Source organism: Artemia sp. Qi Xiang Cuo, chromosome 13 (genome assembly GCF_049724085.1).
Source record: "Artemia sp. Qi Xiang Cuo chromosome 13, ASM4972408v1, whole genome shotgun sequence".
NCBI lineage: Eukaryota > Metazoa > Arthropoda > Branchiopoda > Anostraca > Artemiidae > Artemia > Artemia sp. Qi Xiang Cuo.
The window spans coordinates 25,903,558-25,916,921 of NC_142806.1; the positions used below are offsets into that span (position 1 = coordinate 25,903,558).

Below are 13,364 nucleotides of genomic sequence, written 5' to 3' on the forward strand. Positions count from 1 at the left end.
TATTTAACTGAGCCTTCGTATTAATTCAACCCCATTCAAGAAATACCCTGTTCAAGTTGACTCCAATTTAATTCACCCCATTCAATTCAGCCTTTGTCCACCTTAACTACCATAGACTTCAACCCTATTTAAGTCAAGCCCCATGAAACTTACTCCTTCAACTCAACCTCTGTGCAATTCAACCCTCAGTTTACTCAACTTTATAGTGCAATGCCCTAAACTGAAAGTGAGATCTGGTGTTTTAATCATTTCACAGGGTTTAAGCTTTGAGTGAAATTAAATAAAATAAAACAAGTTTTTTAAACTGAATGTAAGGCACGACATTAAAACTTAAAACGAACAGAAATTATTCTGTATATGAAAGGGGCTGCCCCATCCTCAACGCCTCGCTCTTTAAGCTAAAATTTTTTATTGTTTTAAAAAATAAATTTGTGAGACAGAGTCAATTTTTTATTGGATGTGTTTTGGGGAATGATGGGCGTGGGGGGGGGGTAGTTGCCCTCCAATCCCTTTCGACCATTAAAAAGGGCACTAGTCCTTTAAATTTTTAATCGAATGAGCTTTTTTTGAAGTTTTTACAACAACGCCTTCTATAAGAACATTATATGCCCCGTGGGCACAACTTAAAACCCTTGGCCTGAGGGTTGCGGGGGAGTGTCCTCCTCAAAAACATATTTTTTATCTGGAAATCAACTACGCTGAAAAATTGCTATCTCAAAATTTTGATTGGATGTGTTTGGGGGAATTATGGGCGTGGGGGGGGGGGGGGGGGGGCAAGTTGCCGCTCCAACACTTTTAACTATTAAAAAGGGCACTAGCCCTCTGAATTTCCAATCAAATTAGCCTTTTTTGAAGTTTCTACGACAAAGCCTTCTATAAAAACCTTATATGCCCCCAGGGAAAAACTTAAAACCTTTGCCCTGAGGGTTGTGGAGGAGTGTCCTCCTCAAAAATGTATTTTCTATCTGGAAATCAACTAGCCTATGCTAAACAAAATGGCTATATCAAAATTTTGATTGGATATGTTTTGGGGAATGATGGGCGTGGGGGGGGGGGGGCTAGGTGCCCTCCAATCAGTTTCGACTATTAAAAAAAGCACTAAAGTTTGACTTTTTTCGAAGTTTCTACAACAGCTTCTTCGATGCAAAATGCCCTGGTCTAAACAACAACAACAACAAAAATAATACATTATACCCATATCGATCTTTACTATATAAAAATGTCAAGTCTTCCAATCACTTTCGACTATTAAAAAGGGCACTAGGCATTTCTATTTTGGACCTTATTCGAAACCTTATATGCTCCCAGGGCATAACATACAACCCTTGCACTAAGGGTTCTGAGGGGCTATCATCCTAAAAGACCTAATTTCCAGAATTTTCAACTACGTTGAACAAAGTGGATATCACAAAATTTTGATTGGATGTGTTTGGGAAAAGGGTGGGCGTGAGAAAAGCGTTAGTCTTTATGCAATAACTTTCAACTATTAAAAAAGCCACTAGCCCTTTTAATTTCCAATTGAATGAGCCCTTTTAAAGTTTCTACGACAAAACTTGAATAAAACTTCATATGCCCCAAGGGCATAACTTATAACCCTTGCACTGAGGGCTCTGATGGGGTTTATCATTCTAAAAGACAAAATTTCCAGAATTTTCAACTACGTTGAACAAAATGAATATCTCAAAATTTTAATTCAATGTGTTTGGGGAAATGGTGGGTGTGAGAGGGGCGTTAGTTGCCATCCAATCCCTTTCAACTATTAAAAAAGGCACTAGCCCTTTCAATTTCCAATTGAATGAGCTCTTTTGAAGTTTCTACGAAAACACTTTCAATAAAAACTTTCTATACCCCCAGGGCATAACTTACAACCCTTGCCCTGAGGGCTGTGGGGGATTGTCATCCTCAAAGACAAATTTCCAGAACTTTCAACTACGTTGAATAAAATGGCTATCTAAAAATTTTGATTGGATGTGTTTTGGGAAAAGGTAGGCGTGAGAGGGGGGGGGGGGGTTAGTTGTCCGCAAATCCCTTTCGACTATTAAAAAGGATACTAGTCCTTTGAATTTCAATTCGAATGAGCCCTTTTTCAAGTTTTACGACAAAGGATTCAATAAAAACCTTATATGCCCCAGGGCATAACTTATAATCCTTGCCCTGAGAGTTGTGGGGGAGTGTCTTCCTTAAAAATATGTTTTCTATCTGGAAATCAACTACCCTGAACAAAATGGCTATCTCAAAATTTTGGTTGGATGTGTTTGGAGGGAATGATGAGCGTGGGGGGGGGGGGGGCTAGTTGCCCTAAAATCACTTTCAACTATTCAAAAGGGCACTAGCCCTTTGAATTTCCAATTGAATGAGCCTGTTTTGAAGTTTCTACGACAATGCCTTCTATAAAAACTTTATTTGCCCCCAGGGCATAACTTATTTTGAGTAACTGAGTAACTGTTATTTTGTTATGTTGAAATAACAGCAGCTATACAATAAATGGAAACTGTCTTCATTGTGACTGCTGGTAAACTGTGTAATCTATTCTGATAATCTTGCTCTATATACCAAAAAATATAAAATAGTTTATCCCAAGCCACGCTTACTAATTAGTCATACTTAAGGTTCCTAGAAATTTTATAGGATACGCGTGCTTCTCTGTTTTTTTTTGCTTCTCTGGTTTAAAAAATAATAAAAAATAACCATAAACAGGAACTTTAGCAAATTAAGAAATAAAATTAAATAATTTTTGCGAAGAATCAAGCCAATAGTAACAGAATTCGTTTGTTATGAACTATTGCGCAAGTTAAAACTTTTAATATTTATACACAAGTAATTAAGGAAGTATAGCAATATTTGCCAGAAAAAGGAACTATGGATAAATTATATGAAAAATGGGAAAAACACCCAGCTACCTAGATCTCAGGGAGACGGGACAATGGCCTCTCTCCCCAGAATCATCCTCAAATGAGTTTTGAAAATTCCTTCTTTTGTATTTGATTGAAAATACCGTTTCTTGATATTTTCACTAAAAAAATCAACAAAACAAAAAAATTACCCTACACCGATCTTAGATTTTGATAAATGCATTTTCACTCCGCCCCTTGTACATTCACGTAATTGAAAATACTCTAAAAAAATTGTCCTTTCTGAATAAAAATATAGCACAAATTGAACTTGCTTAAGAACCCTAGATCAGGAGAAATTTAATGAGAAGATCCTATCTAATCTTCTATGATAAAATATAGAGCATAATATATAATATATTATATATAATATATATATATATATATATATATATATAAGGTATCATATATAATCTATAATAAGCAAGGGAAGGGGAAATTGCCTCGCTGATCTAGTAAGTCAAAGATACGACAAAAAGGGGTAGACCTTGAACAATTAGTGACAAAAACATTTTTATGCCCTTCGAAGAAAAAAAAACGCGTTTATTAACATATCCAAAATCGCGAATCCTAGGCAAAATGCGTCAAATTTACCCTTAAAGTGCGGAGAAAGAGGTCAAAGTCTAAAAGTTCATTATGCGATAACATATAGAAAATGATGTCTTCCATGGGGTTACTGGGGCCGTAGATTAGAGAAATTAATGCAAAAATGGTCCTTCGCCAGTAAAACAGGGATATTTTTGGAAATTTCTCTTTAGTGTTTGAAGTGGGAGGTGGTATCTCCAAAAACCAATAGCATGTCCAAGTTTATTGAGTAAGGTGTCCTTTCTAGGGTTTCTTGATCGTAGATTACGAAAAAAGGGAAAGAAAGGAATTGCAACCTGACGCCTATGCTGTTCAGTGGCAAAAGCAAAATAAATGGAAATCCTAATAACTAAAAAAAATTATTTTCTATGAGTAACAGGAACGATAACAGAATTTGTTGCCATGCTTGTCAATTCTGCCTTCAAAGTTCGGGGGGAGAAGGTAGAAAAATATTAAATATGAAATATTTTTTTCTCAAAAGGATATAAGAGACTGGCTAAATAATACAAGTAAATTTCATTATGAAATTAGGTTAAAGGATTTCAAAAGATTTTTGTTGAAAGATTTAATTCAATATAGTTTTGAAGTTCGCAATAACGCCATTAGTAAAAAAAACTTTCAAAAACTAAAATAATCATTCAGCTGTGAGACTGTGACTTACAACCCTGGATAATTTATGTTGGAATTACCATTTTGATGTTCCTGGTTCTCGGTGTCCGTGGTGACAATACATGGAGATTAGAGGGGGGGGGGTATTTTTCAAAACATAGGGAGGAATTACATTGATTTTTTCAATTTTTCAAGGAAAGTTCCGGAAAAAACGCAACATTTCAATTAAAATAAAGGGAGTTAGGAAACGAATCTTAAAAGGGCAAATGGCCGCATATCCCCTCCATATTGAATTTTCCTTCAATATGTTACTTTGAATTTCCCAAGAATAAATGTTTAGTAAAAGTGCCCTGTTAAAGATATGCCTACATACACCGTAATAAAAGGTCAAAAATTTCTGAGCTTCTAATACAAATCTCAAGCCTTCTTTTACAGAAAAGGATACACCGCTGACGCCCTCTTCCCTAGTCACGAAAAAGTTTATTATATACTTGCGTCTGGTCCCACCATTCAGCTTTGCTACTTTCAGCTTGGTCTTATATTTTTTGAAGAGCTTACAGGAGATCCTTTCCCCGGGGATCTTACAGTTAAACATATTCCAACGTAAAGTCTGAACTTTTAGTGGCAGCCAGGGCTGCCACTGTCGCTGCTGAAAGGAGCAAGTAGCATTAGTTTAAAGAAGTCAGTTTTTAGTATATCTTTGTCTGATTTTGTCTTTTTGAATGACAATTTTGTCCAAGTCTTGATTGGAAAATTTTCCATTTACCATTAAAATTTTGAGATAAACTTTGATATTATGGGAAGCGTTTTATGCTGTTTATAGAAACCTAAAACACAAAATGATATGTTAATTGAATATTATTTGACTATTGTAACCGAAATTAAACTTGAGACAAACGTTATAACTTCTATTCTAAGGAACACCTTGACATTCTTTTTTCAATTATCGGTTCTCGGCCTAAGGGTAAAATCAAGCTAAAGTATTTATTCACATCAGCTTAATATCTGACAGGGTCACTACATGTGGCACAGAATATTAAAATGATTTTTGGAAACCGGAGGGAAGACGTGGCCTGCTCCGCTCCCTTCACCCGTTGGCCCGATAATGCGGTACTTTTGGGATCGGCGCACCACTTTCGAGGGGAAACCAAAGTCCATTAACCCTTTCGTGGTTTTAGAAACCATACTTTTAGAATTTTTCAGAAACCAGACATGAAGTTTCCTAGCCCTTGAATATGCTAAACATCATATTTTTTTGTTCATCTGAAAATAAGGAGAAAAATTGTTTAGAATTTATAAAATCTAATGGTGAAAAAGCCACAGACCATTCGCCATAATTAAATGAAAGTCCTCAAGCTGGATTGAAGTCTCCATGCATCTTATTCGAAAATAGTTCGTAACTATTAACTGCAGAAATTTAAATTGAACCAAGATTCGATTAGAATTCCTGAAGTGATTGTTTTTCGTCTCAGTCGGCTTGGTTTTGTGGTGAGTTGTTAGTAGTAGTAGCAATGACTAAAGCCCCCTTTGTTGGTTAACGAGAAAATAATTGGCATAATCACTATAACGGCCTCTGGGTTCTCAGAAATTAAAGTTCGACTTTTCAGTCACATTGATAACTGAGTGAGAAACCCCTGATTTTCTTTTCTCGAAAAGGTAAACTTGCATTGAAACGATTACCGTAAGACGTTTGGGTATGAAAATGGTACGTAATTATTAAGTGCTGAAGTTTAAATTGAACCAAGATTTGAGTAAAATTGCTGAAGTGATTGTTCTTTGCCTCAGACGGCTTGGTTATGTGGCGAGTTGTTAGTAGTAGTAGTAGTAATGACTAAAGCCCCCTTTGTTTGTTAACGAGAAAATAATTGGCATGATCAGTAGAACGAGTACTGGGTTTTCAGAAATCAAAGTTTCGACTTTTCAGTCACATTGATAACAGAGTGAGAAACCCCTGATTTTCTTTTCTCAAAATGGTAAACTTGCATTCAAACGAATGAGACGTTTGCGTATGAAAATTTTGGCTTTCTGAAAATTTTGATCGTACGAATTTGAGAAAAACGGGCAGGGAGGGTGCATAGTTGCCCTCCAATTTTTTGGGTTCCTTAAAAAGGGCTCTATAACTTTTAATTTTATTTACGAACATTTTTAATAAATCAAATAATATTAACATTTTGATCACTAAATATCAGTATATGTATATTAAAATGACAATGCACATTCATTTGTATTTTTTCAGTAAAGTGTAAATAATGTTCTCGCCTTGGGAAGGCATAGGGGTTTTGCGCCAAACTTATGTTAATTTCTGGTCGTTATGAGTTTAACTCGGTTAATTATTGTATTTTCTGTTCGTTTTGGGTTTCATTTATTTATCGATGCTGATTTGTGGTACTTTCACGCTTGGTAGATTATTTGATTTGACTTTTGCTCGTTTTTTGTTTAATGACGTTCTTTACTTTTCTTTGAAAAACTTATTTTGAGGAAAAAGTTTTTTTAATTAATGAACAAAAAGAACTAGAGTATATGAAGAAAAAAAAAAGAAAAAAAAAAGTGAACTCGCACACTTAACAATTATAAACATAAACGGCGTAAATTATGTTGCGCAGTAAGACTTGCAGATATCGACAACTTTCCCCAAAGTACACTCCCTTTTAACCCGTATATTAGGGAGGCCGAATCGCGATATTAGATACCAGTTCTGGAGCCACGGAGGGAGGCACAAAAGGTACTGAGAAAATTTAAAATAATAAGCCTGGATAGATTTCGTATCTTTAGGCTTCAGAATTGGAAGAAAATCAGACGAAAAAAAGAATAAAAATGATCGCAAAATGAAGAGTATAATTTCCCAAGCGCTTTTCTATTGCACCTCCCTCTATTTGCAATAATTTTTGAATATCCTATTGATTTGTTTTTTTTTTTGCATTAGAAACTGTCAGAGCCCGAAGTGTTTAGAATTATTAGCAATGTGAAGACCCAAGCCACCGAAAAGAAGAGACACAGGGAATAGAGAAAAAACCACAGTTACGAGGGAGACTCGCACTCGAATTAAATGAAGTATATTCGCACTTGCCAAAGTTCAACATAAGCCCAATCCGTCTGAACTGGAAATTATATTTATATATGTAATTTATTTTGCCTATATATATATATATATATATATATATATATATATATATATATATATATATATATATATATATATATATATATATATATATATATATATATATATAATTGTATAAAAATAAGTATTGTTTTATAGAAATGTCAAATTCTTAATGTTTCCAGTTAATTGACTTTAGAAAGCTTTATTTTTATTGGGGTATTTTCTTTTTGTTTATTTTGGTACATCTTTAGTGGGATGTTTTTTTCTTTTTTTGAGGGGGGGGGGGGTATTTTCAGTGAAAAATGCCTTTTTTGGTATTTCAGTGGAAAAAAGCGAAAATTGCTTATGTTTTCAGCAAATGATGGAGTGAGATTTGTAATTGATGAGTTGTGTTGCGGTTTTTTTCTTATCTGCTTTAGTTCATCTTCTTAAGAATGCAGTATTTTATGGTCTTGGTCATGGGTATATCCAGGATTTTTGGGGAGAAGGGGGTATTTGTTTTTGGATATTGTTTTATATAAAAAAGCTTATAAAATGAATCAAAAATTTGTTTGGGTACATTTTTGTTAAGTTTTTACGAGTCTCACAATTATTATTAATTTTTTTTTTTTGGGGGGGGGGGGTCAATTCCAGTGATCCGCCCCTGTCCCTGGGATACGGTCTTGATTTAAGTGTTGAAAACTGAAAACAGTTCAAATAGCCATGAAAGTCTTTTATGCCTCGCCAAAATTAAATTTGGAGGACTATTCATTTTGAAAAAATCCTTTTTTTCCATTGTGTGAATCATAAACATCAGGAGCCATGGATCTTTTTCCCTAATCAGCACATTGAACGTTAGTAGAGAGCTATCTTATACCCCCACGCGACACCCCTGCTGCCACCTACAACTTTTTCGCACCCCAAATAAGGGCATAGCCTCCCTAGGGAGAAAGATTGCGTAATGGGGTCAATGACCTCTTTTTCCAAGGTCGATTTATTTGATGTTTCTATGTGTAATAGCTCCGGGGCGAAGGTTGCACATGCGCATTGAATTCTAACGGGAACAATGTTATTGATCTGGGACTCGAGGGGGAAGTGAATTTCTGAGAACTTGATTGCGTAATCAAAGTGTGTCAACAACAACAACATTGACCTTGACATTCGCTGAGAGCGTGCACTTACAACAACATCGACCGTGGAACACCTGTGCTGTCGACCTCAATTCACCTATCGTGAATCAATAATTCCCCATAGAAACAACAAATTAATTCCCATTTCTTGACAGATCAATCAATCAATGACATCATCTGTCAGACTTTAAAAATTTTCGACTAGAAACATTTCTCCAGGAATAGATCCAAGTCATTAATGTCTTTGCCTCGGGAACAGTTCTACTGGTCGAACTCCAAAGGATATTAATAACCAAAGGCCACGGAAACAATTAGGCACGAAACATCTTAGCGATGAATTGTTTTAGCGCGCGAAAAGGTTTCCTATTAATTTGAAATGCGTTTGCACAGAGATGCCAATAACAAAGGAACACGCTGAATTTACGTTTAGGGATTATTTGGGCGAAACCGTTTTAGACAGGTTATGGAACTATTTCGGCGAAACAGATAGAGACATTTTAAAAGAAGATTTTTGAAGAGATTTTAGAAGAGAATTTAAAGGTGAAACTCTGTGGTCGTTATAATACACAAGTTTCATTTGAACAGTGTTGTGAGGTCCTCTAACCCAACCCCAAAGGGTTCCAATCCTCCTACACCAACCCCGAAGGAAGCCCCGGTCCTCAAAGGCCCCCCCAAGCTCCCAAAGGCCCTCCACCGGTCCCCAAATGTCCCCCAGCCCCCCAACTGCCCCCCGGACACTCAAAGGTCCCCCAAGCTCCCAAAGGGCCACCGGCGCCCCCAAAGGCCCACCCCAGACCCTCAACGGCCATCCCCGGGCCCCCCAAAGGCCCATCGAGTTCCCAAAAGACCAACAGGGTCCCAAAGGCCCTCCACCGGTCCCTAAATGTCCCCCAGGCTCCCAACAGGCCCCCCCGACCCCCCAAGGCCCCCCCCCGCCCCCAAAGGGCCACCGGGCTCCCAAAGGACCAATCAGTCCTCAAGTGCCCCCCAGACCCCCAAAGGCCCTCCCTGTGCCCCAAAGGCCCTCCACCGGTCCCCAAATGTCCCCCAGGCACCCAAAGGCCCTCCCGGCACCCCAAAGGCCCACCCCGACCCCCCAATGCCATCACCCGCCCCCCAAGCCCCACCCCCCGTCCCCAAAGGCCCCCCGCGCTCCCAAAGGACCCCCGACCCTCAAGGGACCCACATACCCTCAAAAGCTCTCCCCGAGCACCCGTCTTTCGTTGATGTGTGTTGTCTGAAACCTATGATTTGGGATGTGTAGTTTGCTACTTCAGGCTTTTCTGAGCTAAGGTTTCCTAGTATTTCCTAGGTGAATGTTGTCTGAAACCAATAGTTTGGGATGAGTAGTTTGCTATTTCAGGCATTTATTAGCTAGGTTTCTTAGCCTTTCGTTGATGTGTGTTGAGTGAAACTTATGATTTGGGATATGTAGTTTGTTATTTTTGACTTTTTCTGAGTTGGATTTCTTAGTCTTTCATAGGTGAGTGGTGTCTGAAACCTATGATTTGGGATGTGTAGTTTGCTATTTTCGACTTTTCTGAGCTGGATTTCTTAGCCTTTCATAGGTATGCGTTGTCAGAAAATTATGATTTGGGATGTATAGTTTGCTATTTCAGGCTTTTCTGAGCTAAGGTTTTCTAGTATTTCGTAGGTGAATGTTGTCGGAAACCAATAGTCTGGGATGAATAGTTTGCTATTTTTTACTTTTCTGAGCTAGGTTTCTTAGTCTTTCGTTGGTGTGTGTTGACTGAAACCGATGATTTGGGATATGTAGTTTGCTATTTTTGACTTTTCTGAGCTGGATTTCTTAGTCTTTCATAGGCGTGTGTTCTATGAAACCTATGATTTGGGATGGGTTGATTGCTATTTTCGACTTTTCTGAACTTGATTTCTTAGCCTTTCATAGGTGTTTGTTGTCTGAAACCTATAGTTTGGGGTGACTAGTTTGATATTTTTGACTTTTCTGAGCTAGGTTTCTTAGCCGTTCATAGGTGAGTGTTGTCTGAAACCTATGATATGGGATGTGTAGTTTGCTATTTCAGACTTTTCATAACCGGATTTCTTAGTCTTTCATAGGTGTGTGGTGTCTGAAACCAATGATTTGAGATGTGCGGGTTGCAATTTTTTAACTTTTCTGAGCTGGATTTCTTAGCCATTCGTAGGTGTGTGTTTACTGAAACCTATGATTTGGGATGGTTAATTTGCTATTTTTGACTTTTCTGAGCTAGATTTCTTAGCCTATCATATGTGTGTCCTTTCAGAAAATTATGATTTGGGAGGTGTAGTTTGCTTTTGGACTTTTCAGAGCTAGGATTCTTAGTCACTCATAGGTGTTTGTTGTCTGAAACTTCGAGTTTGGGATGAGTAGTTGGCTATTTCAGACTTTTCTGAGCTAAGTTTTATTAGTATTTCGTAGGTGAAAGATGTCTGAAAATAATGATTTTTGAGATGAAAATTAATATTTCGTTCTATTCTTAGTTGGATTTCTTAGTCTTTCATAGGTGTGTAGTGTCTGAAACTTACGAGTTTGGGATGAGTAGTTGGCTATTTTCGACTTTTCTGAGCTAGGTTTCTTAGCCTTTCATAGGTATGTGTTGTCAGAACATTATGATTTGGGATGTGTAGTTTGCTATTTCAGGCTTTTCTGAGCTAAGGTTTTCTAGTATTTCGTAGGTGAATGTTGTCTGAAACCAATAGTTTGGGATGTGTAGTTTGCTATTTTCGACTTTTCATAACCGGATTTCTTAGTCTTTCGTAGGTGTGTGGTGTCTGAAACCTATGATTTGGGATGTGTGGGTTGCTATTTCAGGCTTTTCTGAGTTGGATTTCTTAGTCTTTCATAGGTGTGTAGTGTCTGAAACCTATGATTTGGGGTGGGTGGACTGCTACTTTTGACTTTTCTGAGCTGGATTTCTTAGCCTTTCATAGGTGTTTGTTGTCTGAAACATATAGTTTGGGATGACTAGTTTGCTATTTTTGACTTTTCTGAGCTAGGTTTCTTAGCCGTTCATAGGTGAGTGTTGTCTGAAACCTATGATTTGGGATATGTAATTTGCTATTTCTGACTTTTCATAACCAGATTTCTTAGTCTTTCGTAGGTGTGTGATGTCTGAAACCTATGATTTGGGGGTGTGTGGGTTGATATTTTTTATCTTTTCTGAGCAGGATTTCATAGCCATTCGTAGGTGTGTGTTGACTGAAACCTATGATTTGGGATGGTTAATTTGCTATTTTTGACTTTTCTAAGCTAGATTTCTTAGCCTTTCATAGGTGTGTCCTTTCAGAAAATTATGATTTGGGAAGCATACAAAAACTTACACATGCGCGAAGCCGGATGCGCACTGGAAGCAGATGCGCAAGCTTGCTGCCCTGAGCCGCACGCAGACACGCGAGCGTCACACACACGCCAAAGCTGCACACTGAAAACGCACAAGGCTGCACGCCGGACGCAAAATGCGCACGCGGCACAAACTTGCCGCACACGCACGCTCTGCGAACTTACGCGCATGCGCACGAGCGCACGCGCACGCGTGAGCACGCACACAAAAACTTACACATGCGCACGAGCACGCACGCGCGACGCACGCATGGGCGCACGCACGCGATCTTGCGCACGCACTGAAAGCGCACGCGTGCGCGACTTGCGTGCTGAAAACTTGCGTGCTGAAACGCGCGCACGCCTGAAACTTGCGCACGCGCGTGACTCGCGCGTCTGGGCGCGCGAGCTGCGCATCGCGCAGACGCGCATCGGACGAAAAAGGCTCGCGCGCGCAGGGCGCGCGCAAGGGCACTTGCGCACGCGCACGTATGAGGCGCGCGGGACGCGGGGGCTCTCGCATGCCGAACATAGACCGCAGAACTTTGTCTTGCCGCGACGCGCGCGTAGACGCACAGGCGCTGCGCGTGCGCGCGCGCGCGCGCGCGCGCGCGCGCGCGCGCGCGCGCGCGCGCGCGCGCGCGCGCGCGCGCGCGCGCGCGCGCGCGCGCGCGCGCGCGCGCGCGCGCGCGCGCGCGCGCGCGCGCGCGCGCGCGCGCGCGCGCGCGCGCGCGCGCGCGCGCGCGCGCGCGCGCGCGCGCGCGCGCGCGCGCGCGCGCGCGCGCGCGCGCGCGCGCGCCGTTGCGCGCGCAGCAGCGGCAGCAGCAGCAGCAGCAGCAGCAGCAGCAGCAGCGCGCGCGCGCGCGCGCGCGCGCGCGCACAAGGTGCGTGTATGAATGCGTGCGCATCGGGGCCGTGCTGGAGCTCGCATGGAGATATGGCCTTTCGGAACTCATATATACAGAGACGCGCGCGTGAACGCGCGCGTGAGACGCGCCGCGCAAACGCGTGCGCGCGCGCGCGCGCGCGCGCGCGCAGCGCGCGCGCGCGCGCGCGCGCGCGCGCGCGCGCGCGCGCGCGCGCGCGCGCGCGCGCGCGCGCGCGCGCGCGCGCGCGCGCGCGCGCGCGCGCGCGCGCGCGCGCGCGCGCGCGCGCGCGCGCGCGCGCGCGCGCGCGCGCGCGCGCGCGCGCGCGCGCGCGCGCGCGCGCGCGCGCGCGCGCGCGCGCGCGCGCGCGCGCGCGCGCGCGCGCGCGCGCGCGCGCGCGCGCGCGCGCGCGCGCGCGCGCGCGCGCGCGCGCGCGCGCGCGCGCGCGCGCGCGCGCGCGCGCGCGCGCGCGCGCGCGCGCGCGCGCGCGCGCGCGCGCGCGCGCGCGCGCGCGCGCGCGCGCGCGCGCGCGCGCGCGCGCGCGCGCGCGCGCGCGCGCGCGCGCGCGCGCGCGCGCGCGCGCGCGCGCGCGCGCGCGCGCGCGCGCGCGCGCGCGCGCGCGCGCGCGCGCGCGCGCGCGCGCGCGCGCGCGCGCGCGCGCGCGCGCGCGCGCGCGCGCGCGCGCGCGCGCGCGCGCGCGCGCGCGCGCGCGCGCGCGCGCGCGCGCGCGCGCGCGCGCGCGCGCGCGCGCACACACACACACACACACACACACACACACACACACACACACACACACACACACACACACACACACACACACACACACACACACACACACACACACACACACACACACACACACACACACACACACACACA

General features: G+C 43.1%; 1 non-coding gene across 1 annotated transcript; it reads left to right on the forward strand.

Moving 5' to 3' along the window:
• Positions 1-5,030: 5,030 nt before the first annotated feature.
• On the forward strand, positions 5,031-5,221 carry LOC148945123 (U2 spliceosomal RNA). Its single transcript, XR_016142786.1, has one exon. It is a non-coding gene; the product is annotated as a U2 spliceosomal RNA (small nuclear RNA).
• The last annotated feature ends 8,143 nt before the right edge of the window (positions 5,222-13,364 follow it).